A 15,733-nucleotide genomic window follows, 5' to 3' on the forward strand; every position below is an offset into this window, starting at 1 on the left:
AAGTCGGCCCTTCGCAAGAAGACAGATAAGAATGTAGGAGTAAAGTAAACACCAAAGAAGTCGCCTTTCAAAGATCTTAAATCATATTTTGTAAAGAGTCTGAACCCGAATTCGAACTAGAAAAGAGTGAACCCGAGGACGAGCCTAAGAACGAAATGGCAAACATTACTGATATTTCTATGGGAGCATACAAGAAGCGAATTAGAGTCGATGTTGGTCTTGGTTTAGTATAACCCACAATTCCTTCCGCTGCAACATTCGAGTTGAAAGGACACATTCTTACAACACTTAAGGACGTACCATTTTCTGGGAAGGTCCATGAGGATGCTTATAAGCACCTAGATGAGGTCAATGATATTGCAGACTATTTCAATGTCCTGAATGTTCCAAGAGAGACAGTTTTGTTAAGGATGCTTCCCGTTACTTTTAAGGGAGCTACAAAAGATTTGTTGAAGGCATTACCACCCGGTGCAATTACTACTTGGGCACAGATGTGTGAGCAATTCCTAGAACAATTTTGCCCACCATCAAAGATATCTAAACTCAAGAACGCAATAGCCAACTTTGAGCACCAACCGGGTGAGTCACTTTATGAGGTATGGGAGCGCTATAAAGGGTTACTAAGGAACTGCCCTCAAAATGATCTTAACATACAACAAGAAGTGTCTATCTTTTATGACGGGGTGAATGTCATGACAAGGCAACTCCTTGATTCTCAAGGACCACTTACGAAGAAAAGTCCGACTGAAATTAAGGAGTTAATTGAAGAATTCTCAAAGCATTCCCGTGAGTACCACAATCCAAGACACGGTTGAGTTAAAGGAATTGGGGGAGGAAATTCTAAAGACATGGTTGTTGTACTAGCCATGCTAAATACTATGGACCGGAGAATGACAAAGATGGACCATTCAATTCCTGCGATTAGAGTTGGATGTGAAAGGTGCAATGGTCCACACTTGACCAAAGACTGCTACTTGGATGATAATGGAAATAAAAATGTGCAAGTTTTCTATTTTCGTGGAGATAAGTACGACGAAAATTGGAGGAAACCAAAGAAGGAGTGATTACCATATGACGAATATAAGAAGTAGAAAGAAGAAAAATATAGGCAGACTAACCGAGGCTTATACCAAAAAGAACAACCACCTCCTGAAAGGAAAGTTGATATTGAGTCTATGTTACATAGATTTATGAAGACTTCCGAGGAAATACACGATGAGACGGATGCAGTGATAAGGGAACATGAAAATATCATGAAGGAATAGCAAGCCTTGCTAAGAAATCACCAAGCATCAATCCAAAATATTGAAGTCCAACTAGGTCAACTAACTACTTTTGTACAAGAAAAATTATCTCCGAAAATTCCCGAGAAAAAGCCTCAATCACATGTAATTGTAATAGAAACTAAAGAGGATACCATCTTTGAGTTCCTTGAAGCACTAGAAGTCAATCCATCTCAGACCGGACCCAAGCCTAAGAAGTCACGATTAGAAGAAAAGAATATTACTAAAACATCAAATTCACGACGTGGAGAAGGTCTGATCAGAAAAATTTTAGTGATGTTCGAGCCTATTGTCCTCCGTTGCCTTTTCCTTCTCGAGCTAATATCCATCCACTGGAGCAGGAGCATTTGAAGTTTATGCAACAAGTGAACGGTATTCCAATAAATACTGCTTTCATTGATTCATTATCTAAAGTTCCCGAATATACCATGTTTTTACAAGATTTAATCAATACTCGCCAACAGCTAGAGAAGAATTCTAAGGTAATTCTTAGTGAGCAGAGTTCTTAAGTGATTATGGGAGAGTTACCAAAGAAGATGGGAGATTCTGGACGCCTCACTCTTCCATGTGAGTTTGTGAATAATTTGAAGACTTATGCTTTAACTGATTCTGGAGCTAGCATAAATCTAATGCCTTACCCGTTCTATCAAAAGCTAAATCTTCCGGATTTGAAGGCTACAAGAATGAAAATTCACATGACCAATCATTCAGTGACACATCCAAGGGGCATCATGGAGGATATTGTGGTAAAAATTAGGAAATTCGTATTTCCAATTGACTTTGTTGTTTTGGATATGAAGGAAGATGCGAATGTACCCAAAATTCTTGGTCGCCCTTTACTAAATACTGTTAGGGCCTTGGTAGACATTCGCCAGTCTAAACTTAATTTGAGAGTTGGAGATGATGAAGTTACCTTTAGAGTGGAAGATGGTTTTCACAGTAATGTTGTTCAAGGTGAAATATTCAATATAGATGAAGAGAATGAACTTGAAGAATTGGAAAAGCTTATGGAAGAGGAGATTCAACAAGTTAAACGCACAAAACCAAGAGCATCCGTTCCACTTGTTTTTGAAGTAATTGCTTATAAAACTCCAACATCTTGGGTAAGCAAGGAGAGTGAAGAAGGCTTAATATCAAATGATGAAGACGAATTTACATCCGAAGAAAAGATACTAACTTGGGACAAGAAGATTGTACCCATGGAGCTAAAGAATGAGGCAAAAGTGGAAGATAAACTTAAGGAGAATAAAGGAATTAAAAGAAAGCTCGAAGAAGGTGATGCGAAGGGTAAGAAAGAAAATTCTAAAAAGGCTTATCTTAGGTTAGTTCAAGCTTATAAAAGGAAATGGAAGGAGCAAAAGCAAATGGTGGTGAACACTCCGACAAATTCAACGTGAGGTGGCACGGAGTCCGGCTGATGACTCCAATAAAAAGAAGCGCTTCTCGGGAGGCAACCCGAGCTCGGTTTGAATTTCTTTTCATTTTGCATTTTTAGTTTTTGCATTTTTAGTTTATTTTTAGGATAATAATCATCTAAGTCATCTTAACGTTTAGAAAAGGCATAAATTAAGTGTGGGGTTCTTAAATACTGCTTGAAAGAATTTTTAGAAATAAAAGTAAGGTTTTAAGGAATAAATTTTGGACTTTTATATTAACATCTCGTCAACACGTCGTGGTCAAAAGCCCACCTCATGGTGAATCCAATTGGCCCGATTATTCTAATCCCAACAGACAAGCCCACGAAGTGGACATTAAAAAGTCACTGGGGGGTGGGGGGGACCAGTATAGGATATCTCACTTTTGACCATCCACATTTGTTAACTCACGCACGAACGAAGAACAAGCAAGCCGCACACTCGATTTTTTTTGCTTTCTGCTTCCTCGATTTCGGCTTTATTTGTTTCCTATCTGTATTCGGTAAGTGTTACATTCAATAATCTTGTTACTTTTTCCCTCATTTATGCATTTAGAGGTGAGGGTTTTTCTTAGAAATGAAACACCCAAAATTGAGTCTTTTGATTGATAATTTTCCACAGCATGTGTAATGAAAGACCTTAGATTGACGAAACTAACAAAGCCCAAGTGCTATTGTTGGTTAGTTTTGACCTTACTTGGACCGATCTAGATACACGACACAAACTCGTTCCACGACGTGGACTTGAAACCCACGACGTGGAATCTGGGCGACCAGTTTTCTGATTTTCCTTACAATTTAATCTCTTGGTTGTTTTGGTTTGTTTTGTCTGTTATTGGTTGTTTCCGAAAAAAATGGGTCCTCAAAGGGCAGTTCCTCAAGCATAAGACCCTATTGATGTGTCAAGTATTCACCCGCTCTACCGGTTCCCTCAAAACATCTCTCATGCTATGCTAAATAATTATGAGAATCGGTTGGGGAGGTTGTACAACCGCAAGTTCGCGATTGCTCCTATTGTGGAATGGGCATGGCTACGTAGTATTGGTATGGTTATGGAGTTGGAAAGGTATTGGACAAAAGTATTTGTGGGAGATGGCTTTACATTCACATGTAATGGTTGGAGGAATCTATTTTCTATTCAATAACCCGTTTATAGGGAATTATCGGTAGAGTTCTTCGCTACCGTAAATTTTGAGGATAAGACCACCGATCCCAACTACAACCGGACACTTGCTTTTCGATTGGGAGGTGTGTATCGCGATTTCATCCTTAGAGAATTTACATGGCACATGGGACTTTACACTGAGGGGGAAACACAATCACCATTTTTTGTTCTATTTTTACAAGGGTGTGTTCGAGATTTCACCTCCGGGATTTTTGATGTCCAGTTTTGGAGAACCATTTCGAATCACTGTTGAGAGAAAAACTTGAGAAACACACTTGAACAAATGTTAGAACAAGTTTATATTGCAGAAATTGAAGTTAATCTCAAAGGATCATAAAGCTCAACAATAATATAAGTTAGAGTTAGATAGTTAGATGATTAGTTGCGGAAATATAAGGAAATATAAAAGACAGAAAGTATTATATCAAGTATACACTTAAGTTGATTCTTAACAAGGAATGCAATCAGACCAAGTTAATAAGTGAGATCAAACTTAGTGATTAAGTCTTAGAAAGACTTGCTCCGAAGAGATTTCAAACGGTTACGATTCTATTTAAGAGATAAGTGAAGAGAGTAAGATGAGTGATAAGATTCAAGATGCGTAAGAGAGGTATATTCATTGAGAAAGGGAGAACTCTATTTATAGAGTCTCGAAGATTACATACAGTCTAATTTTTTTAAGAGTTACCACGCAGGGCACTTTGGATAAAAGAAAGTACTTATAAAAAGACAGATAAAAGACTAAACTAAGAACTGATGACAATGACTGCGGTTGCTGATCTTAACTATGGGGAGAGATTGACTGCGGTTGCTGAAGGCGGCTTCGGATTTGTTTTAAGTTTAAGAGGGTCACTTTAATGTTTCAACAATTTCCCCCTAAGTGACCTCTTCCACTTTTCTTTCAGGTGTTAAGCTTGAGGAACTTGATAAGAATCCACCAGAACTTCCTGACTTCCTTAATCCATGTAATCCTCCTTGATATCTCAAACTTCACTTCAGCAATCGTATGTTTGGATTTGTTGACTGCACCCTGAATAATCTCCAACTGCTTCCGGGCCATACGATTCATGGCAGTCATCGGGATGAAGTATTTAGTTTCATCATTCTTGCGTTTGAAAATGACTCCAAGGTCTGGAAAGTTGGTTGCTCCGAGGGATCTTTCTTGAAAGCCTTCAGTCAGGATAGGAGCTAGTTCAAGAGGAGGAAGGTTGAATTTCTGAGCAAGTGCAAGGTGGATGTCAGCATCGATCCTTGCGAAGTTACACACAGTCTCTTTGAGAAGGATACAGGCCCTTTCATAAGCGATCATCATCCTTGGGTGCTTTTCAGACTTATTTTGAAATACCTTTGCAATCAGGAAGACTTCTTCCGGGTTCATGCAAGGGAAGTCAGCTTGGGTTCAGACGTAGTCTGAGCTTCTTCTCGTAAGTGTGTACTGGATGAATTCTGCCTTCATGAATTTTCGAGGCTTGTAATTTTTGACCGCGGAGGGTCTGTCATTCGAATAGATTTTCTCTATAGAAGACCCATGTTTGGCATGAAAGTTGTTGAGTCTCTCAAACTCTAAGGGTAACCTCTTATCATCAGGGATACTGCGGTCAAAGGGTTCAAACACAGTGAAGTATTTTGTGTTGGGGGAGATAGGAATGTCCCAATAACCGTCAGTAGGAGGTTCTGCGTATGTCGGGTAGGGCTTGTAATCGTTATCCAGTAATCTTCTGTGCGGATTGACCCATGAGTTGATGAGGGATTCATCCATTGTAATATCAACTCCATTCTCCCTCCAGATCATCTCAGCAAATTTAGCTGATCTCCAGTCAGCTTTCTTCTGTTTGGTTGAAAGAGAGTCGTTTGAATGATCTGATGACATGTGGGAAGCTAAGTTCTTGAAATGAGGAGGAGTCTCGGGTCGCTCAGGAGAATGATGGGGTTCTTGAATTGGTGTTTGTTGTGGTGGAGACTGATGACTTGGACTTTTATGAGGAGAGGGAACTGGTGTTTTCTTCTGTGGAGATGGCTGCGGTGAACGTTGAGGAGTTGGTTCTTTAGACTTGATGGGAGAGTGCGGATGAGAATACTGATGAGAAATTCTATCTGAGTTGTGGTCTTCACTTCCCCCTCTTGAGGAAAGAGCAATCGATACTTCCTCAAGCCATTGCCTCAGGCCATCAATTTTGCCACATACTTCATCAAATTGAGCCTTTAAAGCATCAGCAAGTTGTTGGTTGTTGGGGATTGCGGGATTGAAGAGAAATTGGTGAATTTACTTGGTGAAGTGCAGGATTTCAGAACCATGAAAGTTGGAGGATAGTGACCTGCGGAGATTGTTGATTGTTGACTGTAGAACAGAGATTGCGGATTCATACACATTGTGCGTTTCTTCAACAACTTTCTGAGACTGGGCAGACTGATCCTTGATGATGGTCTGAAGATCCGATTTGATGGAGGATACTTCAAAAATGAGTTTTTCAACAGTTGAGATGAAGTGTTGATTATCAGCTTTGCGGTTGTTGTCTAGGGCTCGGATCCCCATTTCCACTTTAAGGGAGATGCGTTCTGCATCAAGACGCTCTTTGGCTTCCAGTCTTTCGATGCGGTCGATGAGAGACTGCGGGCCAGGCAAGTCCTTAAATTGTGGTTGAGAAGATTTGACTGCAACAAGAATTTGATCTACTTTATTTTGTAGAGACAGAAATTCTTTTCGAGAGACTGCTTGCTTCTTTTTCTTCTTTTTCTCCTTGGGCTTAGACGTTGAGTGTTGTGATCCGCTAGACTCTTCTTCATCGAAAAACATCATCGCATCGTCTGATTGTTCTGGTTGATTGACTTCATTTAGATCGAAGTCATCGAAGCCAAAGGTAGGTGTTGAATTGACTTCGATTGCAGATCCGTCCTCTTGAGAGTTATTAGCAGGAGTGGTTGGAGGGGGCTTGGAGCAACCTGCACCAACTGGATTGGCCTGAGCTTTGCAGATAGTCTCAACCATTTCTTCCATCCAGTCCTGGACCTTGAGGATTGTAGCAACCTTATTGGCATTGCTGATGGCGTCGGCCCAGTATTTGGCTACTGTTTGAATCTCCAGCTGCTTCTGTTGAAGTTGCTTAGTTTGTTGATCCTTTTGTGCTTGAAATGCCCTACGAAAAGCGGCATACTTCTGAACATCGGATTCGGAGACTGGATTGTAATGTCTCCAAGAATCATTAGATTCTTCACCGTCAAATCCTTGATAACGCACCGAGGTGTCCCTCGGGTTCACAGATCCTTGCACATTTGTGCTCACTGTGCCTAAACCACCTGAAAAAGATGTAAGCAGAGTAGGATTTTCGGAGTGTCCTTGGTCTCCTTTACCCGTGCTCAAGTGTGGCCTCGACTCCTTTCTGGCATGAGCTGAAGAATCGCCCTGTGGTTGGGTAGGTGTATTGAGTGTTTGGATTACAGAGTCTAAAATGGAGCGCAACTCGGATTCTTGAAAGAAATGAAGTCTGGAAGCCCTGGAGACCTTAGGGTGAGAAGTACCAATTAGATCCTCTTGGGATCTAGTTGGGGGTGAGTCTCCATGTTGAGATGAAACGTTCACACTTGTTGTGTTCGAGTAGCTGGATAGGGTAGTAGAAAATGGGTCTGCGGGCACCCCAAGGACTATCAGAGCCTTTTGAGAGACTTTGGTATCAGTCCGGTCACGCATTTAGCTAGAGGGTTTGGTTTTCCTTTTCTTCAGAATAGCAATAGGAGCAGAGTCGTCGGGATCATCCGAAGATTGATTGGATTGGGAGTCATTTACTGATGATACAACTTGTTGGATTTTTCGCTTCTTTGAGGGTTCTGCTTCCTTGCGAGCTTTGATTTTCTTGGATGCTTTATGTTTCCTGAGAGTTTCACCCGTTGAATGTGTTCTTCATTTGCTGCGGGGGCCTTTCTTGGGAGAAACTAAATGTTTGAGCCTTGAGACATTGGATAGAGTAGTAGAAGATAGAACTGTAGACTGTTCTGGTTGATTAGGTACAGTTGAGGCTAATATGTTTTGACTTGGGAGAGGTGGGGTAGAAAGGTATGGGGTAATACCTTCCGTAGCCTTAATGTGATCCGTGACTAATTGGGTCTCAAGTCCAACCGTAGTCAGGATGTGAATGGGTAAGCGTCTGATTGGTCCAAAAATAGACTGATCTTTAGAAGGAGTGTACCTTTTGAGATCGCAGGTGACGAAGAAATTGATGCCGTTGCCCATGCTGATCTTGGCGTCTGAGTGAAGATCTAAAATGCAGAGCGCCCAAAACCTTGTAAAAGTAAGCTCCGTAGGGTTTTCTCTTGGACTTTCCTTAGGGATATATTGAAGGAAATCATCCCAAAGAATTTGACCGTAGTTAACATCATGGCCAATGAAGATGCTCCATACGAGCTCAAGTAGTTTAAGGCCCATGTTGTTTGTGCCTCTGGTTCGTCCAGACAAACTGCGGATCACAAAGTGGCATACAAATTGCCATACCGCAGGCGGTTGATTCTTCTTGAACTCTCTTATGCCCTTGATCTGCTTCTGGTATCCCATTTGATACAAGGTGGAAGTGATGTCTGTAACACTGGGTGAGAAGAACTTTGTGGAGGGATGCACCAGTAAATTGATTGCAACAAGAAACTTGTCTTTGGTCAAGATTACCAAAGAGTCATCCACTAAGTTCAGATGAACTTCTTGAAGATTGTTGAGGGGACGATGTGCAGAAAAGGCACATTTGAACAATGTGGAGGTGGGAACCACATCATTGAATGCGTCGAATGGTCCAAATAGAGGATGATTGGAGATGAACTTGATCATGTGGCGAATCGAGTCATTGTAGGAGGGATGATCATCGAAGATTGCCCTAAAATTGCTAGATGCAATGGTAGGCGATTGGTTCCGAGTAGCAGAATCGGAACCAATGGTTTGAGCAGAGGTTGAGGCTTTTGATTGTTTCTTGGAGATTCCTGATTTCACCATTTTGAAAAAGGTTGAAGAACTTGCAGAAAAAGCTTGAGTTGCAAGGGGGAAGAAGATGAAGTTGTTCGTCTTGAGGGATCAGAGAGCGTAAAGCTTTCTTGGAGAAGATAAATTTTTTTTATAGTAGTGGATTCCAAAAGGTTATTGTTTTTGCCCTAAAAGTGGTTAAGGATAAAAAACTTTGAGTTTTTTTTTTAAAATTAAGAAAACATTATCAGCCACAAAGTAATTAGCTAAAAGTTTTTTTTTTGTTATTTTCAAAAATGGAATTTAATGAAATGTCAGGCCCAATACCCCATGTCCAAGGAACGTGTGGTGAGGGGCGATAGTCCGTTGAATAAAGGTGGAATTTGTAACGAATGTGACATTTTGGGGTAAGAGGAAAAGACAGTTTAAGGAAAAGATTTTCTAAACATATTTCTTTTATTGGAAACTGTTTTATTTTGGCATCACACCTAAAATAGGTCTGACAAAAGGTTTATTTGAAAAGAGAAACTGAAACGATCATGTGCGACAAAACGAATATTTTTGAGAATATTTTTTTCTTATTTAATGAAGGATCATTAAATAGCACACAATATTTCAATAATTTATGAGGTTGTTGAAAGTTCAATCAAGAGATTGCGGTTTGAAACTTTATTGCGGATTGAGACCTCATTACGGATGAGAGGTTAGACAACTGCAGTAGAAGAAACTGAGAAGAACACTTGAACACAATCAGAAATAACAATCAATAAGGACCCTTGAAATATAAGTATGATATATGGTTACAGTATATACGGTATATTACGGTACAAAAGATGTACTGCGGTATACAAGATATACCATAACTATGTAATATAGATATATTTTACTTAGGACTGCAATGGTGACCAAGAGTGGTCTGCAGTACCTATCAATTCAATAAGACTTGCGGATCCGGATTCATCATTCCTAACATTTGTAAGAAACTGTTGAGTTTTGTAGAGTCAAGTGCCTTTGTGAATACATCAGCAATCTCTTCATGAGTATGGACAAAAATTACTTCAATGTTACCTTTCAGGATGTGGTCTTTAATGAAGTGGTACCGTAGCTCAATCTGCTTTGTTTTGGAGTGATGAATAGGATTATGAGAAATCGCTATGGCACTCTCTGAGTCACAGTAAATTGGTATCTGCAGCATCTTGTATCCGTTGTCCATAAGATGTGTTTTCATCCACAAGACTTGTGAGCAACATCTGGCTGTTGCCACATATTCAGCTTCTGCGGTAGACAGTGAGACACAGCTTTGTTTCCTTGATGACCAGCTAACGAGTCTTCCTCCGAGAAATTGACATCCACCGGATGTGCTTTTTCTGTCCAATCTACATCCAGCATGATCTGCATCAGTGAATGCTTGTAGGCTGAATTCGTTCCCTGCGGGATACCAGAGGCCTAGAGATTTGCTGCCTTTTAAGTATCTAAGAATCTGCTTGGCTGCGGTCATGTGAGATACTTTCGGATCGGCTTGGTATCTGGCGCATACTTCTGTTGCACAGACAATGTCTGGTCGGCTTGCGGTGAGGTACATCAACGAGCCAATTATTCCTCTATAAGTTTTGTGATCCACTGATTCTCCGGAAGGATCAGCAGAAATCTTAAATCCAAAGGCCATGGGGACCTTGGCCGAGGAACAGTTGTCCATTGAGTATTTCTTTAGTAGTTCAGTGGTGTATTTCTCCTGATGGATGAATATCCCTTGAGGGACTTGTTTCACTTGAAGTCCTAGAAAGAAATTAATCTCTCTATTCATGCTCATTTGGAACTTGTTGGTCATGAGCTTTGCAAATTCATCCACCATCCCCTGATCAGTTGATCCGAAGATGATATCATCCACATATATTTGTACAAGCATAAGGTGATTACCATTTGGCTTTCTAAATAAGGTGGCATCAATCACTCCTCTTATGTATCCGGACGAGACAAGAAATTCAGAGAGATGTTAGAGTCGAAGTGTTGTAATTAGTCGAAGTATGTTTTAGTGTTTTCGAACATTTTTGTAATCTATTTTACTAGGACATTGTATTCGAAGCTTAGCGCTTAGTCCTTAGTATATTTTTTGTACGCTTTCCTCTCCTATAAATAGGAGTGCTTACAAGGGTCATAGTAACGAAGTCTTTTACAGAATTACATCTTGTACTCTGTAAAAGTTGAAAGCGTAATAGAGCTGAAACAAGATCATATTTACATCATGTGTCTAAATCTCGCATCATTACTTGAATTCATACTCTGATTAATTCATTACTCGATTCATTGTTTCGTCAATTGGTATCAGAGCAGGAATCATATCTCTGATCTTATTTTCACGTTGTTCAAAAGGTTTTTGAATTAATTTTTGATTCAAAAGATTCCGCACTTTTTGAAAGTGAAAAATTGTCTAGATCTTAGTCTGTGATTTGATTCTGCATTTGAATCATTGAATCGAGTGTTCTACTAGTGATTCTGATTTGAATCATATAGTTTGTTGTCAAATTCTCAAAGTTTCTTCAAAAATTCTCAAGGATTTATTCCGTATATCAATGGCGTCTTTCAATCTTAATTCCATGACTTCGTTTTCTCATCTTCTGGGATCATCCACCAAAATTCCTATGCTAATCCCTGAGTATTACGATCAGTGGGCTGATCGTATGCAGGATTATCTCAATGGATTGGATGAAGAACTGTGGAATTGCATTTCTGGCAATCTCAATCCACCAACGAATGTTCAACCCATTGGATCATCTTCTGGAAGTTCTGATGTTGAGAATCAGTCTGATCGTCTGAAAAAGCTAGAGAAGAGATGCGTGAGAGAGCTAAGAGGTGCTTTGCCTCCAGTTGTTTACAACTATGTGAGGAGTTGTACAACTGCAAAGGAAATCTGGAACAATCTCAAGGAGAAATTTCAGGGGAGTGAGAAGACAAAAGTTAACTCTGTGAAGCAATGCTTAGTGGAACTGAAGGATTTCAGACAGAAAGATGGTGAAACGATTGAAGTTTACTACGATCGTCTTAATGAATTAATCTATCGATGCAATCGATATGGAATCACCAGATCAGCCATGGAGTTCAATTTAATTTTTGTTAGGGGTCTTCGTAAGGATTGGCGTAGTGTGAGCATGATGGTTAAGAATCAACAGAGCTTTGATACGTCAACTTTGAATGATATGTACAATCAGCTGAAGTCTCATGAAAGCGAAGTGAATGAAATTGCTGAAGAATTGAAGGCAAGTTTGGGAGGTCCACTAGCTTTGGTTTCGAAGATCTCTGAAAGGGAAGCTGAGAAAGATGTTTCAAATGAAGACGAAGGGTTCATCATGAACTCAGATGATGAGGCGATTGCTTTCTATTCAAACAATCGTGTGAAAAAGTTCTTCAAAAAGCCTTTTAATCCGAAGACAAAATCATCTGATACAAAAGGGAATTTTGTGAGTAAAAGTGCTGGGGATGAGAAGAAAAAGGAAGAGAAGAAAGATACGAAGTTTGTTGAGGGTAAAACAGAGAAGAAGTTAAAGGGAGATGTTGGGATTGATTTTCATTACTGCAATGGGGCTAATCATTTAGGTAATGATTGCATGCTGAGGAAGAAAGATGAGAAAAAGAATAAGACAAAGGATGAAGCGTATTATGTGGAAAAGTTGGAGCAGGTGCGTGCGAAGGCAAAGAATCTTTCATTAGTTGCTCGTGGTGAACAAGAAGAAGATGGAACTTATCACATTTGGTCATCCAGGTCAGACGATGAGGAGATGAAGAATCCGACGCATGGAGCGATGTATGCCAAAATTGAGGAGGATTCAGAGGATGAGGAATTCGAAGTGAGAGGACAATGCTTCGTATCAAAAGCTGCTGACAAATATCCGATGACCACAAAGGTACGTAATATTCTTGAATCTTTCAATATTCCAGTACATGCTTATAATTCTGAATTAGTATCTTTCGATGAAACTGTTACTTATTTTGATTCAATTGTGGTGTCTGCTAGCAATGAGGCTAAGAAGCTGTCTATGCAGTTGTTAGAGACACAGAAGAAACTAGATTCGAAAATTAGTAAGATAGATTGTTTAGAACTTCAAATAACAAATATCATGGTTGATAGGGATAATTTTGTTGGATTAATGTCTAAGTCCATAACTATAATTGGTAAGACTTGACCCGACCCGGCATGGTCCATTTGGGTTGCATGGCATCATGCATTTGGATAGACTATAATGAGAGAAATAACACTTAAGGTTGGTTAATATATTATAAGTTCTAATATATATTAATAACGTTATTTAATTAGTATTGATCAAGAATTAATTTGGAATTAATTAAGTGATCAAAAGGAGACTAATTAAATATATGGGTTGATTGTGTAAATCATTCATTCTTATATATGTGGGCTTGTGATCCAAGATTCCTTATGTTGGACTAAGTCCATGGGGTGACCCATGGATACTCCATGGAGGTTAAAATCCATGGAGCATAAGGAATGGGTAAAGTTATGAGTTACATGGTGTAACCCTAATAGCCACCATATAAAATAATCCCATGGCTCAAGAAATCGTGCATTAATGTGTGAGTGTGAGGGCTAGACAATTTCAAGGAGTGTTCAAGTTTCTCTCAAGTTATTCCAAGTGTATTTGGTGTTGTGTGAGCCATTTGAGGTGTCACACTTGGGGCACTAGGCACTCAAGCTTTATGAAGACATTCTACATCAAAGAGGTATGTATTCTATCTTGTTATATTTATTATTTTGTATGCTAGATTAGGATAATACCTTGGATGTTCATAATTGTATGTATAATAGAGAAAACATAGATCCAAGGTATTTAGGGTTGCATGTATACTTAGGAGTGTTAGAATGCTCAAAACCCAACAGTGGTATCAGAGCCAGGTTTTTTTCTTGTTATACTTGCAAAAGTAGCTGAAAAATCGAGTTTGATGCATATATTCGATTGTTTTGGCTTGAATTGGACTAGGAACATTACCCTAAGATGTTTTTGGACTTATAAACTTGTTTTTGATGTGGTAATGTTCATGCTAATCCAATTTCTAAGATAATTGTCATAATTTCAAGATTTGTATTAGTTTGTATGTTCATGCTAATTTCTTGAAGATTGATGATTTGAATTATCTTGTTCTTATGAGGTTCTTAGATTAATAGAAAGTTGTGTGAAATAGTTGTTTTCAATCCATTTTAATCTAAGAGTTGATTCCAAAGTGTGTTTTTGTAACTTGTCCTCAAGTTATATGAAAAGTCACATTTAAGAATCATAAAACTCATAAAAGTTGGCAAAGGTTACAAAATGAAGAGTCTAGTTCTAATTAAATGGTTTTATGACTCCATAACTTGTCCTCAAGTTATGGAGGTTCAAGAGTCTCTTCATTAAATTAAAAAAAAAGTGTAACCTTAATTAGTTCCATAAGTTACAATAAAAAAAATTATTTTTTTTATTAATTAGTTTAAAGTCTTCCATAACTTGTCCTCAAGTTATGGAACTTGAAGAGTTTTTTTTTTTTTTTTTAATTAAAACTACTTTAAACTCATAAGTTATGGAAATAATTAGTTTTGAATAGTTTCAAAACTTGCCCTCAAGTTTTGGAATTTGAAAAGTTTTCACTTATGAATACTTTAATTCCAAGTTAGCCCTTAGAATTTTAAAAGTTAAAATTCAACCCTTATACTTTATAATATTATAAGTTAATAATATTTATATATATGTATAAGAGTAAAGTCAGTCTTACCGTTAGTAGGCCTCATTCACGAAGCCGGTCTATAAGAGGGGTATAAGGTTACTTCCTATAAAATGGCAGTTTAATGGGTGTCCACTCTCACCCACCGCTTCCTTGACTGGTGGAGGGTCGTTAGCCGAATGGGTAGGACAAAGACTATAATTCTCCCTTCATTAAAAGTATTAATGATAAATACTAAGTAACTAAACTCTTATATATACCCAATCTTAGTTCCTTAGGAAAATATGAATTTGGTGCTAACCCGTGAAATTACACTTTGCACTTTGCTTAAGTCGTTAGTGGAGCGTGTGTGGTTAACCGGCACACTAACCTGGACTTAACAAGGTAGGCAAAGGGTAACTTAATATTTATCATAGTATCGGTGGAGGGTGTGTGGTTAACCGGCACACTGATTAAGGGGTAAATATTAAGGGTACCAAGTATATTTGCATGGTTATTCACACCTTGTTTTGTGATCCTCGGCATCCCAGTCACAAAACCTGAAGGGCACACTCGAGATTGAAACATGCCTTTGAACAGTTCAATGAATCTCAAAGATCTAGGACTTTCAAATCCAATTAAAACCTAATAAATTATTTCGTTTTTCATGGTGGAAATTGGTGAATCGTCATTCACCTACCTTCAAATATTTTATAGCTTGGATTACGGCATCCCTCTTCTAAGTTATAAAATAGTTTGTTGGGTCCTAGCCTTAATATTTCATATTGGGTGTCATATTAAGGACTTTAAATCAACTATCTTGAATATCTCCCAAAAAGATGTCTGGTCTAGACATTTATGATCTTCCCAAATCTCTTGAAACAAGCTTTCCTAAATGAAGATGATGTCCCATGGATATCATACTTCTTTCACCTCCTCCAATTATTCTCCCTAACCCACAAGTTCCTAAAAAGTTTAAGGTCACTCAAGCCCTATTGGCAAGGCAAGGTCTAGGTGTGATCACATCTTGGAGATGTAGTCACATATTGACAAGCTGGGAGAGTTGGGTGTCAAAGTCTTGAGAAAGTTGGTGGCTCAACTACTTTCTAAGTCACATAGTGAGTTCTTTTGGGAATCCTATGAAACAGACTAAGACAAGACCCTTAATGATCTTATCTATTTGCTAAGATCAACTTCCTAAAACGCTATGGACATTGACAATGATGACATTGGATATCCAGTAAAGCTCTCTC

At 38.8% G+C, this 15,733-nt stretch overlaps 1 non-coding gene across 1 annotated transcript; it reads right to left on the reverse strand.

The window, feature by feature from the left end:
* Nucleotides 1-539: 539 nt before the first annotated feature.
* LOC145128055 (small nucleolar RNA R71) lies at nt 540-646 on the reverse strand. The gene has a single exon (XR_013716657.1). It is a non-coding gene; the product is annotated as a small nucleolar RNA R71 (small nucleolar RNA).
* Between the last annotated feature and the right edge of the window lie 15,087 nt (nt 647-15,733).

The sequence above is a fragment of the Lactuca virosa genome, chromosome 7 (genome assembly GCF_052849685.1).
Source record: "Lactuca virosa cultivar CGN04683 chromosome 7, Lactuca_virosa_CGN04683_v6, whole genome shotgun sequence".
Lineage (NCBI taxonomy): Eukaryota > Viridiplantae > Streptophyta > Magnoliopsida > Asterales > Asteraceae > Lactuca > Lactuca virosa.